Below are 12,458 nucleotides of genomic sequence, written 5' to 3'. Positions count from 1 at the left end.
AAAAGGAGTGAAATGTTTGAGCCTGATGCATTCAGTATGCACCTACATGATTTAGAGGAAGATAAAACTGTTGCTCTCCTTTCCCTGTCTCCAGGTAACACTAAAGTATTTGGACCAGCCAACAGTACAAAATAAAGGGATCAAAGCTGAAGAGATTTAAATGGAAACAATATATAATGAGTTTACACTTATGTAAGTTCTAAAATAAAGAGAATACACTTAATAATGGTATTTTATAGGAGACATAATAGAGAATGAGCCAAAACATTACCAGCACAAAGTATGTATCTCATAGAAAAGCAAAATATAAGAGCATGCCAAGATGACAAAAAAGACATTTTTACTTTCAGCAAAGAAGCCAAAAGTTGAAGTAAATTTTTCATAAGGCCTTAAGGTGACTATGAAAATACTTCATAAACACCTTAAATGGAATATATAAACCACAGATCAGAAGGGCTATCCAAAAACACCCCCTCATCCCACTTCTAACTTGCTTAAAAGCTCTAGCTGCTTATGTTTCCTGGCAAGAATTCTTTTAAAAACCTACAGTTGTATTTCTGCACTGTATTTTCTGTACACACCCAGGATTGGCACCCTATCTCTGTGTTCCACCTGTGGCTGCTTGTGTTACAGAAGCTTGGCAGTTCTGTGCCTCTCTTCACTAAACACCCTCCTGAGACTCTGTACTTTACACTGTATCCAACTCAAAGCAGAGAAGTTGTGTAAAACCAGCCCAGTTCGGTGGGTACTGACCTGGAAAATGGAAAACTTCTTCCTGCTGTAAGAAAGAAGAAAGTGCTTTGAATAATAACCTTTACATTAAAGTAGAATATCTATAAGTACAGGCTAGAGATTTTCTAAGTGATGAAAAACAGCTGTCACCCTTTCCTTCATCTGAAGCACATAGACCTGTGCATCCCATAGGCTGCAGAACACTTGAAGAGAAACTGATAAGCAAAATTTCCTTAATGGTAAGCCTAAATCTTATATTGTCTGTCTTAGATTTTGAAGTGTCTCAAAGCCCTTGAAATCCCCAACAGCAGTTCACTAGATTTCAACCTTCGACTAAGCCTTCATGTCCCTAAAGTCAATGGCTGACTTATTGTTTAACCTTTTGTATTAACCTAATTTCAAATACATAACTATATTCAAAAGTGCCTTTTCTGGAGAAATAGGTAGTAATCTCTATTTATAGCTCTTCTGCACTCCAGACTTAGGCTTACAACCATTGAAATTCTAAAGACATGAAACTTTTAGACTTACTGAGGTCTACAGTCAATATGAAAGGCATAATATTGACATAAGGGCAGTTCCCATGACTAGCCAGAGTGGAAGTCCTAGTGCTAAGACCCATATGCCATAGCTGCAGTAGATTTGAACTTAATGTGGTTTTAGTCCAGGAAGCTATATGTGCCGCCGGCAAACAATGAAGATTTTCTGTTGAGATGGAAGTTTGAGTCTAATGGGGACAGAAGAACAAGGAAAAATGATTTGGAAAGGAAGGAAGCCATTTCTTTGTCCCCTATATGTGGTACGCTGAAGCTTTCCTGGACTGGTGTTCAATCCCAGTACCTCCTACATTCCTTCATTTACAGGACTGAAGCAATTCCCTATTTTCTTCTTTCAGTTGGTTCCCAGGTTAGGTGAAGACCATTTAGAAGTAGAAAGACAAGTCAAGTTTTCAACTAGGAGTCCCTAGATTTTGGTCCTACCTGCCTTAACTGTCTGTAACTGCCTGATGTTCATACTTGAATACAGGCTAAAGAGCAGTACTGGAGAGCTTTCACCACTTAATCAAATGCCGTGACACCTAACGTACACAGACAAGTTCAGACAGACTTAGTATTGTTCTGCTCAGACTCTGAGCTGGTCAGAACGAGAAACTGCTTAGCCATGCTGGTCTGGTACTGTGCCAAAGCTAACAAGCTGTGGGCTTACCAGGTCAGGCATAGTGCCACAGAAAATCCTCTGTGTGGCTTATGGATCAGAATAGCTTCTTGTAGCCAACCTCAGAGCTGACACAGAGAAACTGAAGTCTGCTTCTTCATGTGTTTGGAGATAGGTTCAGGAACTGAGCTCCTTGCTGTGCCCTTCCTTTTTTGTCTGAACACAGGAATTTTCTGCTCCAGGACACACAGTGACCCAACTCCAAAGCAGAGATGGTGGATGTTTCTTTCCAAGATACTACAGGGGTAAGTTACAGGGCAAGTTACAGGGCAATATCCTTCAACCACCAAAGGCCTGGACTTTGCTCTGTTCTCCCACTCCTTGGTGGGGTCCCAATAATGCCTCTTATGTAGAGGACAGACTTGTTTACCCAGAAGTCACAGCTGCCCGAGTCAGCCTTTTAAAGCCATTTAGGAAACCATGTGTGTTGTGGATTTATATTGCATCTTTGAGTTTGAATAGATTATATTCTTCTGGACTTTGACTTCATGGTGCTTTTTCAAAACGATTCAAAACTAATCAAAACCACTTTTATTTAGACTGGTGCTCCATGCTTCTCATTTCATTCTTTCTGCATTGACAACTGAAGTGAGACAGCTGATAATGCTTAAATCAGACAGATTTTCACAAAACTAATTTTACATGATGATAACATCCTGAAATGATTTGCCAGTTTAATCTATGGTTCAGTGTCAGGGAAGATCAAAAAAGAAAGTGACTGCATTCTGCGGGCAAGATTGTATCACAACCACATCTTAGGCTGGCCTTTACAATTTGGGAACACTGTAGAAGTTACACTTACATATGAAATTCAAGATGTCTAAATTTAATGGCTAAATTATGAAATCAGTTTCTTCAGACTAGGATATAAACAACACAGAAAAACACACCCTTTCACATCATTATCCAGAACAGCAGGCAGATACATAGGGTTGGAATTGTCTTTTGGCAAACCCCAACTCTTCATGAGGTCATGGAAATTAGGACTCCTGGTGTAACTACATAGGTGAAGAACCTAGAATTGGAGGCAGTGAGCATTTGAATGGTCACACCAAATGTCAACTATCAGTGATTAAAAGTGTGTTATATATAAGAACTCTTCCATACAGAAGGTATGAATGGCAGATGACTAAAAAGAAAGAGGCCTACTGTTTCAGTAAACCAGAATCCCCATGCTGTACATCCATCTTAGTTTCTTCTAAAATCATTGCATGAATTAGGAAAAAAAATCTAAAAAGAAAATACTCCCCCTGGTGAGGAGGAAATCTGAATAGTGAGTCATGTTACTGAGCATACCTATCAACCAGTTAAATTATGTGATAATGACTATGCAGTACTATGTAGAGCATTTATGCACCTGCATTTTGAATTTGACACTGATGGGCAAAGCAAAGGGGAATATGTATGTATGAGATTGCTTTATGGTCAATCTTCACTATTTTCTTGATTGACTGATTGGATGACTCACTACCGAGATTTGTCTCTTACCACTTTTAAGATTCTCTGCCATAAGGCTGTCAGTGGGAAGGAGATTGTTTTTTAGCAAAAGAAGTCATTTGCAGCAATCAGGGAAAGAAAAGCAGCCATAGTAAACAGAGCTAGGAGATACGACCTTAAATATCCTGTTAGTACTCACAATGTCCTGAAACAAAATATCTGCAACATGATGGAGAGGGCAGGTCCAGGTCTTCCAGATTTTTAATGGCAGCTGAAAGGATACCTCTCTGTCTTTATTTTATGTGATTTTTGTGTTCATCCCAGGTTTAACTGGAAAAATAAATGCTGCTTACAAGTGCCTCTGCATGGGCAAATAATTGCAATTAGATTATCTAGCCACAAATAAAATGCTTTAACTAGAGCTTTTCTTTAATACGAGAAGTTTGCATAACCCTGTAACCACTATGACTGCTATGGTTACCTCCGTGGAACAGTAAATACAAGGCAGGGACTCATCTCTGACTCAGAACAGTTCACGTCCCCAAAGTTAAACTCTGAAACTGCCCAAACCAGAAAGGTTTTGTTCAAATGGCCTGTCAGGAGGGGTTTTTAGCCCTTACTATGCTCCAAACTGTACATGGATACTGCCTGTGCAAGCACTCATTCACATGACTCTGAACTATGCCAGGGACTATCCTAAATGTTGCATGTCAATCCCTTACCTCGTTTTTATAAACAGAGTAACCACAGCCTGTAAAATAAGGAATATGCTTGAGAGAACAAGTTAAAATATACCCTGACATATGCACATATTCCAGCTTTTTGGCTATAGCTCAGTTTTTATTTTGTTTAGACAAGGCAAGATATCTGCTGGCAAACAAAGTGGACCAGACTCGTGCATATCTTGTAAACCATAACAATTTGGATTTACAAGGATGTATTTATCAGTTAACTTCCATCTCACTACACTTTGAGAATATAAGAGAATGGAGATAAATTTACAGTTAAAAGTGGGTTCATACCTGCATTAAATGAAGGCAGAAATAATGCTTAGATTATTCAGCTTGAGAAAACTAGACACACATATGGGCATTGATTTCTCTTCTTTCACTAGCTGTGGTGAGAACCAAGAAGGAAAATACCTTCTTTAGCTTTTGGCAGCAGGTTTTATTCTAGCAGAGGCTAGTTGTCATGTGGGAACTTTTAATGTGTTAAGACCAGTCCTCCTGAGGGATAATATTGCTATGTGAACAACCTTCATTATCCACAGGAAGTTGCTGGGATACCACATGTTTTTGTCACTAGGGGATTTTCTGATCAAAATTTCTTTAAATGCTTATGGCATCTCTTCTGAATTGCAGAATGCCAAGCATCAATGCCAGACATCTCTGTCTCTGAAAGCAGAGTGCAGATTTGGATGCCACTGAGTTTCATAGAGACCCAGGGTGTTCACCCTTACCTGATAGTGAGCAGCCTTTCTGACAGGCTGACACAAGCAACCTGCCAAACCAGACTCTTGGAACCTCTATGTTTATGCTCCTACAAGCCACATGCTCTTAAAGTTTTTGCGTGGCTATACTGCTTCTTTGACCCTTGCTGCACCAGTTTAAAAATTGCTGGTTCTTGCAGACATCTGCTGCTTTTGTTTCCCCCCATTTTGTGCTTCCTGCTCTTATCTTTTCAACACCTTTTGCTGCTTTCAGCTCTCCTTTAATCTTCTTGGTTTAATTGCTTTTATCTTGTTTTAATCCATTTAACAATGGATTTTTCTGTTTGCCTTGCCTTTTCTAATACAGGTATTTTAACACATGCCTTTCCTTTCTCCTTGTTCTTTTCTTTGGTCTTCTGTTGCAAGGTTTCTGTTTCTCTTCTGTTTTTTACTTTGTCTGCCCTTGTTCCCCAGATGAACTCTTAGATAAATAGATTATAAACTGGATTCTTGTCCTATTTTCATCTGCCAGGGTGAGATATTTACCTAAATTAGAAAATAGTGTCTAAGGACTTCTGAAAGCTGTCACCTATAAAGGAATAAAAGAGCAAAATATTTTGGTATTCTGGTGGTTTAGTTTTAACCATTTCTAGTAGCAAGGTCACTAAGTTGGGTAGATAATGCCATGGTGTTGATAATGCCAAGGGCACAGATTTGACCCCTGTACAGGCCATTTACTCAAGAGCTGGACTTAGTGATCCTTATGGGTCCTCTCTATCTTAGAATGTTCTGTGATTCTCAGCTATCACACTATAAGAGTTGAAGATGTTTTGCCTCGAAATCTTCCTTTTCTTCGTGCAATGCCCATCACGATTTCTCTAGTTTTGCAAGCCTATGGCAGACTAGGACCCACAGAAATATTTTAACAGACATGTTTTTGGAATAATGCAAGCATGATTTTGGTATCAGATTAACTAATTTAGTTAAATTATTGCATTATGATTTATTTATTGCATGAAGTTTTAAAGTTGGTATGGTACGGATACCTAACCTCTAGTACAAGAGACAATATTTTGACAGTATTTATTTTCAGGGAATATTTAATCTATTTTAAACACTCTCATGAGAAGAAAGTCTCAAGAGATGACAACAAGATGGATACGTATGTGATTTGCAAAATCACAGAGAAAGATTAAAAAAAAATCCTTGCAGGAAAGGTTTAGTTCAACCAATATGTTTCTTTGTGAAAATGATTCAGTACTGTTTTGCACTGTCACTTAAAAATACCTTTAAGATTTGAGTAGAATGAGATTCCCTTGTACAGATGGAGACTAAACATAGAATCTCTGGGTCTCAGAATTAGAAGATTCTGTTGCTACTGTCTCTGCAAAGTCACAGTACAGCATATATCCCTGCAAATAATAATAGCATATTACAAATAATAATAACATATACACCCCTCCAAATCTTGTAGTCCTGTGTGTAGCAAATTACAGGTAAACATAAATTTGTTACTGAAAGCCACATCCCTACCTTAAGCAGGCCTCAAGTATAATTTCATCAGAGCTCATTACCTCTGAATCAGTTTTTCCCTATGACTTAAAATATGGACAGAATGAGTTTGTGCCAACTCAAAATGCAGGCAAGGAAAGCATATATTACCTCTGAATGTGTGTAGCACAGGCTTGCACCTGCCCACAGCAGACACACTGCAGACCTCTGTTCAGGGCTCAGGGTGTTAAAAGTGTATAGAGATTCCCTAAGAATATATGGGGATTGCAGAAGGAAAAATCCAGGACTGAAACATACCTGCATGATAAACTAAAGGAAAGGACACCCAGGCACATTATTTATTTTTCAAGGAAAGCGGAGACAGATGACATCATTCATTCTTTATCATATCTTTATCATAAATCCTATTGTATACTGAGAGAAGAGTTTTGGAACATCTTTCAGGCATCTGATTTCTCACACTGACCTGAGAAAGCTCAGAAAAAAATTATCTCCTATTATTTTGCCATATCTATTAATGATGCAAAATTTGGTTCTAAAACAATAAAGTTCAGACCACCAGCATGATAGTCCCAGGATTATCTAAAGAAGATTTCTTAAAACTAGGGAAAATCTGGAATAGTTTGAATCAAGTGATGGCAATCTCAAGTAAATTCTTAGGTGTTCTGAGACAGGCCTGGACCGAAATATTAAAAATACTTTGGAAATTTTTATAGAAAAAAAACCACACCAAGAGGACAGTGACAATGATAATACAGCAAAGATAACAGCAAACATGCACTCAGAAAAAGGAAACTTCTTGAAGTTAAAAGGACTCAACTAAGCAAAAAGGAAAACTATGAATTTAAAAAAAAAAAAATGGAGCAGAATGTTTTTTCACTAATGGTCTTAGAACAAGATGCAACTTAGGAAAAAAATGACCCAATTTCAGATTCAACACTACTATTTCTAATGTGATTTGCTCAGCTTTTACATAAAAACATGTGGAAATAAAGAATGAAAAGCAAAACCAAATCTTGTAACTATGCTAGTTTAGGATACTTGAAGCTACACTGCCACTGATATCAGAGAAAGATTTTCTGGGAGTAGAGGGGAAGAAAAAGAGGTGAAAAAAAAGCCAAAAAGTGAGAGTGTGATCTATTCTGCTTTGGCATTCTGCAAGCTAAGGAGAGAGACCCATGCAGCTCAATCTCTCTTTCTTTTTTTTTTTTTCCTATGCTCATAATTTTGCTATCCTGACCGGCCCTAAGTAAATAGTGTTTTAACCCACTTAGTAACAAAAGGCTGTTTTCCTAAAATCTATAATTGTCCTTTTCAGTCAAGATTTCCTTGATGCAGGAAATGACTCATATCAGATCTACCTTGAATGTTAGAAGAACTAGGACTGACCCCTGCAGCGCTTCTCATACAATACTGGGCTCAGGCAAGGGAGCAGCACTGGGGCATCTCAGAGCCCAGGTACCTTCAGATGACCCAAGTTGCCAGTGGTGACCTTTACCAGGGAGAGTGATATCTATCTAGCACACACCTGGCACAAGACAAGTATTATATAGGACTAATTACCAGTTTTAAGCACAATCCTAATTTTATATTTTATCTTTATCAGTCCTGTGATTTGGATGTTGAAATTTTATAGAAAGCTGCTGCTGCAATAAAATCACATCAAACAGCATGCACTAGACACAAATACTATGATGTTACACCTTTTTAGCTCTCATTCTTTCCCATTTTGCTCCCTTTCTTTCTTTGCTTTGGGAAAACAGGGCCTGGTTTCAATCCAGTTAATCAAATGTAAGCTTTGATGTGTTTGATAAGTCCAAGCTTTAGTTGCCATGGTAAAAAGTATCCCACTTAGCTCTGGCTTTTTATTAATCTTACTTGGCAAAGAGTATTTCACTTAATAATCTGTTTTCTTTCTGAAGAACTTGTTCATTGAAAAATGGAGAATTTTTATTAATAAATTGAAACAGTGAATTATGTTTGCCTGCTGATGTAAAACACTGAGGTAAGACTTTGGTTAGCACAAATGAAAATCAAACTAGATTCTTCCTGTCTTAAAAGCTTTTGTAGGATATTGCTGTTTCCCAAATCATTTGGTATCCCTGCTGGATGCAATTGTTCCCAGTGTAGGAGAATTTCAGGAGTTATTGTTTGTTGAGATATATTATAATGAGAAATTCGGAAATTGTTTTATCTTGGACTCTTTGTAAGTCAATTAAATTTGAGGGAAATTAATTGTAAAAAAAAACCCTTTTTGACATTATTATAAAAATAGCTACTTAGCTGAATTTGATTGTTGCATAATTGTCTACATGCAAAGGGAATACCATAGTTGCTTTGCATTATGCTCTAAGAAGACATCATTGAAAGAAATAAAGAAGATGGGTTCAGTTATGAGCACAAGATTCTTCATGTTATAGTTTCCAATGTGTTTTCTAACACTGAAAACTAATATTTCCTTTTTATTGTTGAAATATCAAGTTATGTAGTGTTTTTCAACCATGTAGACATCAGCACCTATAAATTACAAATTACTTTTTCCAGTGTTAGTTGCTAGTTTTGTAAAAGCAACACTTAAAATTTAGAAATGTTACTTACTCCTTCAATTCAGCAGATTTTAACATCTGAAGGAATTTAGATCTGAAAAATAATTTTTCAATTCCTGAAATTAATCCTGAAAAACAGTACTCTAATATATACTCTTGAATGTGTGGGACACATTCATATCTTCTCTCAGTCATCTTTCAGGGTTTTTGGGCAACTGATAAAACTTGTGTAATCAAATTACCCATAGCCAGCAAAACTACTAAGCAGTGAGTGAAATTAGTCAAGTCTGTGGTGTGAAGAGCTTTTAAGATCATGTGGTTTAAGGACTGAAAATTTTTGGTCCTGGTAGAAAATTCTCCCAGTCTCTGTGGACAGAACTTGGAGGCCTTCAGCACAGTGACTCCTAGTTCCAGATCTGTTTTCATTTTTTTTCAAAATGCTGGGGTATTTTTCCAAAGGAAGCTTTGTCTTTTCAGAGCTGTCTCTCTTGGAGGACTTGTGAGATGCTACCACTGCTACAGAAAGCTCAGCAGTGTCCAGATTGACATTCAAGTTGGACTACTAAAGACTATTTGTCTAAGCCAATAACAAGTGGACAAAGCCTTTTTCACAAGAAGCATCTACAGCTGTGGAAGAATATGACTGTTGATTTTGTAAAAAGAAAGGATTGACAAATTTATCAGGAAAACTTGCCTGTGAGAAGATCCGTGCCTGATCAGTTCTGCTTCACTGCTTTAGCAGCTATTGAGCTTCTGCTAAATGCTGTGTGAGTCTAAAAATGAATCCTGGCAACTTGGCTGGCACTGCTTGTAAAAAGGATTGCAATCAAACTCTGAATTTTGCATAAAAAACAAATCATCACACTGCTTGAAGCTTGGAGCTTTCTTTACTGCCCTGTTGAATAATTAATGATAAAGCCTGAAAGGGCAAGATTGACTCAACAAAGTATATTATCTGAAGCACATTTGGGAAAGGTTTTCTTTACTTTTATCCCAAAAAGCAAATGCACTTTTGTTGTTCCGATGTTTTTGTTTCCTCTACCTTTTTTAGCCATTCTTAGATCATAAGTGCATAGCATTTTGCTTTGTTTAAAGAGGTTGCTAATAAAAATATTGATATTTTGTTGGAGTATATTGAATTTGCCCCTGAGGCAGACAAGGTTGTTTGGTAATTAGAGGTGTAGGGTTTAAAGGTACAGTTGGCTTCCCAGGGTTTTAGGGTTTATTTTGGTTTGTTTTCCATCTTATAGAATGTTATATTGCTTGGGAAAGAAAACAGCATTACAAGCTCTTTTCAAATTAATAAAATTGTATTAAACAGATAAATGTAATATCCTTTATTTATGGAATAATTATAATATTCCATAAATATAGGATATTTTTATATCCTATATTTAGGTGAATGTGAATCTGCTTCTGCTGATTTGTCTATCTCTTCCACTGTGAATCCCGATAAAGAAGTGATCCAGACATTGGAATCTGGTCTGTCACAGTAAACCAACTTGTTCTTTGAAGGTAAGATGTGTTTTGTCTATGCAACTGGAGAATGATGATGATTATTATAATCGCCAATTCACAACCACTCAAAAAACAAGAGACACTAAAAAATAACTCCTGCACACATACAGTATAAACCAGAACATTCCAACACTGCATTATCATTGCAAGGATTATAGATGTGTGAGCAATTCAAGTTCATGAGGTCAGAGGTGAGAAGACTTTTATCAAGGAGTGCAAGTGTCAGAGGTAAGGGACAGTGTCTGCAGCATGTAGAAAAAGGATGATTGCTCCTGCCCAGCTCCAGGTATATGCTGCAAAGAAGCCATGCTCACCCTCAGCACAAGGATTTTTTTCAGTGCCTTGGAAGACAATACAATGAAATAGTTATATTGGGTAAATCTTTTGATCAAGACTGTTTCAAATAGTCTCCAAATATAATTGTGGTTTATTACTCTCAGCCTTGTCATAGGTGATGTTTAGCATACTCCAAAACAATTTCCAACAAAATATGAGATTGGTGCCAGAGAGAGCTGTAGTTTTTTCCTAGATTGTGTTGACAAAGAACAGCAGTTCTGTTTACCTAGTGATACCTTTGCCTGGTATTAAAAAATTTGAGAGCCAGATATGGTTAAGGGATAAGGGGATTTTATCTTGGTATTTTAAAAAGGATCCTCCCTTATTGGTGCACCACTTCGCCAAGGTGGAATGCACCGCAATGCACACACACAATAGATTGTGTATACAATTTATAGACCTTACAAATTAGCATATCTAAAAAGAATGCCCCAGTGGGAGGCCTGGATGAATGGTGTGTTATTCCCTCATCTGTATAATTCCCTCTTGGATGGGCCAAATCTTTAAATCTTTAGTTTTCAGGATGTATTCTAGAGAGGACCTTGGTTTCCCAAGATAGCATAGGGCTTTCTGGCCTCCAGCTGCAAGGCGTTTAGGATGTTTGGTTTCCTGGCCTAATAAAATACTAGGACCATGCTAAGTTATCAGACTTAAGGAATTACAAGTATGCATGCTAAGAATACTGAGGATACATAAAAATTTATATAAAAGGTATGTAAAAGAAAAGGCAAAAAATCATCTTGACATCTCTAGAACAATCAGAAAAACAACAAATTCATATTAAAATATGCATATATCTTTTATAGTTGGACTAGATTTCCATGACCTTTCTTTTGAGGTACAATTATTTTCCTGGTTTTGCTATCTTTCATATTTTGTTTTGGCAAGTCAGTATTTTGTTTCTGACAAATTCTCATCTTACACCATTCAGAGTAGTGATATACTGGGCATGCAGGATATACAATTGCTGACTGTCTTTATATGCAGTATAGGCTGCAATTTTGATGACTTGAAACCCGGTCTAATTGCTGGTTTCTCTAGTGCCATTTCATCTTGCTGGCCTGCCTATGCATTCCAGTCTCTTCCTTGTGCTGGCTCCAGTGCCTGCCAGACCCTGTGTAGAGCACAGTAAGTCAGCACTAAACAGACCTGACAGTAAAGGCAAGTGTTTTCTCATGATTCAGCACTCTGTGTCAGCTCAGCTGGAGCTGGCCCAAGAAGGCCGGATGGAAGGAGAGTCAAACTCTGGCAGGCAGCACAGAGATCAGTTTAGGCTGCCACAGGGCAAACACTTTTGTGTCTCTCATAGCTATTTTTCCACTGTATCTGTACCTATCTCACAAAATATTCCTTTCCATTTAATATCCGTTTAACACTGATAGATAGTGGCTAGTGTGTCATTCAGCTTTTGCAGCACCTACCTCACACACGCACTGAAGGCACACCTGAAGGCTATCACTAAGAGTAGGAATGCAACACTTTTTTTGCTATTTAAAATATTGTTAACAGCTGGACATATAATGCACTGTTTTTGCTGTTTTATCTGCTTAAGACTATACAAGAAGACTCTTGGGATAACAGACCTACAATCATAGTGTAATAGGAGAACCTGTATAATGGCCTAAACCAACAGGAATGGCTACAATGAAAACAAAACCAGTTAGCTTGTAGTGTTACAAGTTTTCATAAAAGAGGATATGGACTATAATTACATGGCTAATAAAGCATTTGAT

The 12,458-nt window shown here is 37.5% G+C and overlaps 1 long non-coding RNA gene across 1 annotated transcript in view; it reads left to right on the top strand.

The window, feature by feature from the left end:
- The first annotated feature begins 1,738 nt into the window (after window positions 1–1,738).
- LOC135289681 (uncharacterized) overlaps window positions 1,739–12,458 on the top strand; it is a 39,903-nt gene continuing 29,183 nt past the window's right edge. Inside the window, exons 1-3 of the long non-coding RNA XR_010352419.1 lie at window positions 1,739–1,941; window positions 2,114–2,192; window positions 10,270–10,386. This is a non-coding gene — a long non-coding RNA (uncharacterized LOC135289681). The remainder of the gene's footprint in view (window positions 1,942–2,113; window positions 2,193–10,269; window positions 10,387–12,458) is intronic.

This window comes from Passer domesticus, chromosome 1, assembly GCF_036417665.1.
Source record: "Passer domesticus isolate bPasDom1 chromosome 1, bPasDom1.hap1, whole genome shotgun sequence".
NCBI classification, from domain to species: Eukaryota; Metazoa; Chordata; class Aves; order Passeriformes; family Passeridae; genus Passer; species Passer domesticus.
This window is presented reverse-complemented; position numbering and strand designations above follow the sequence as displayed.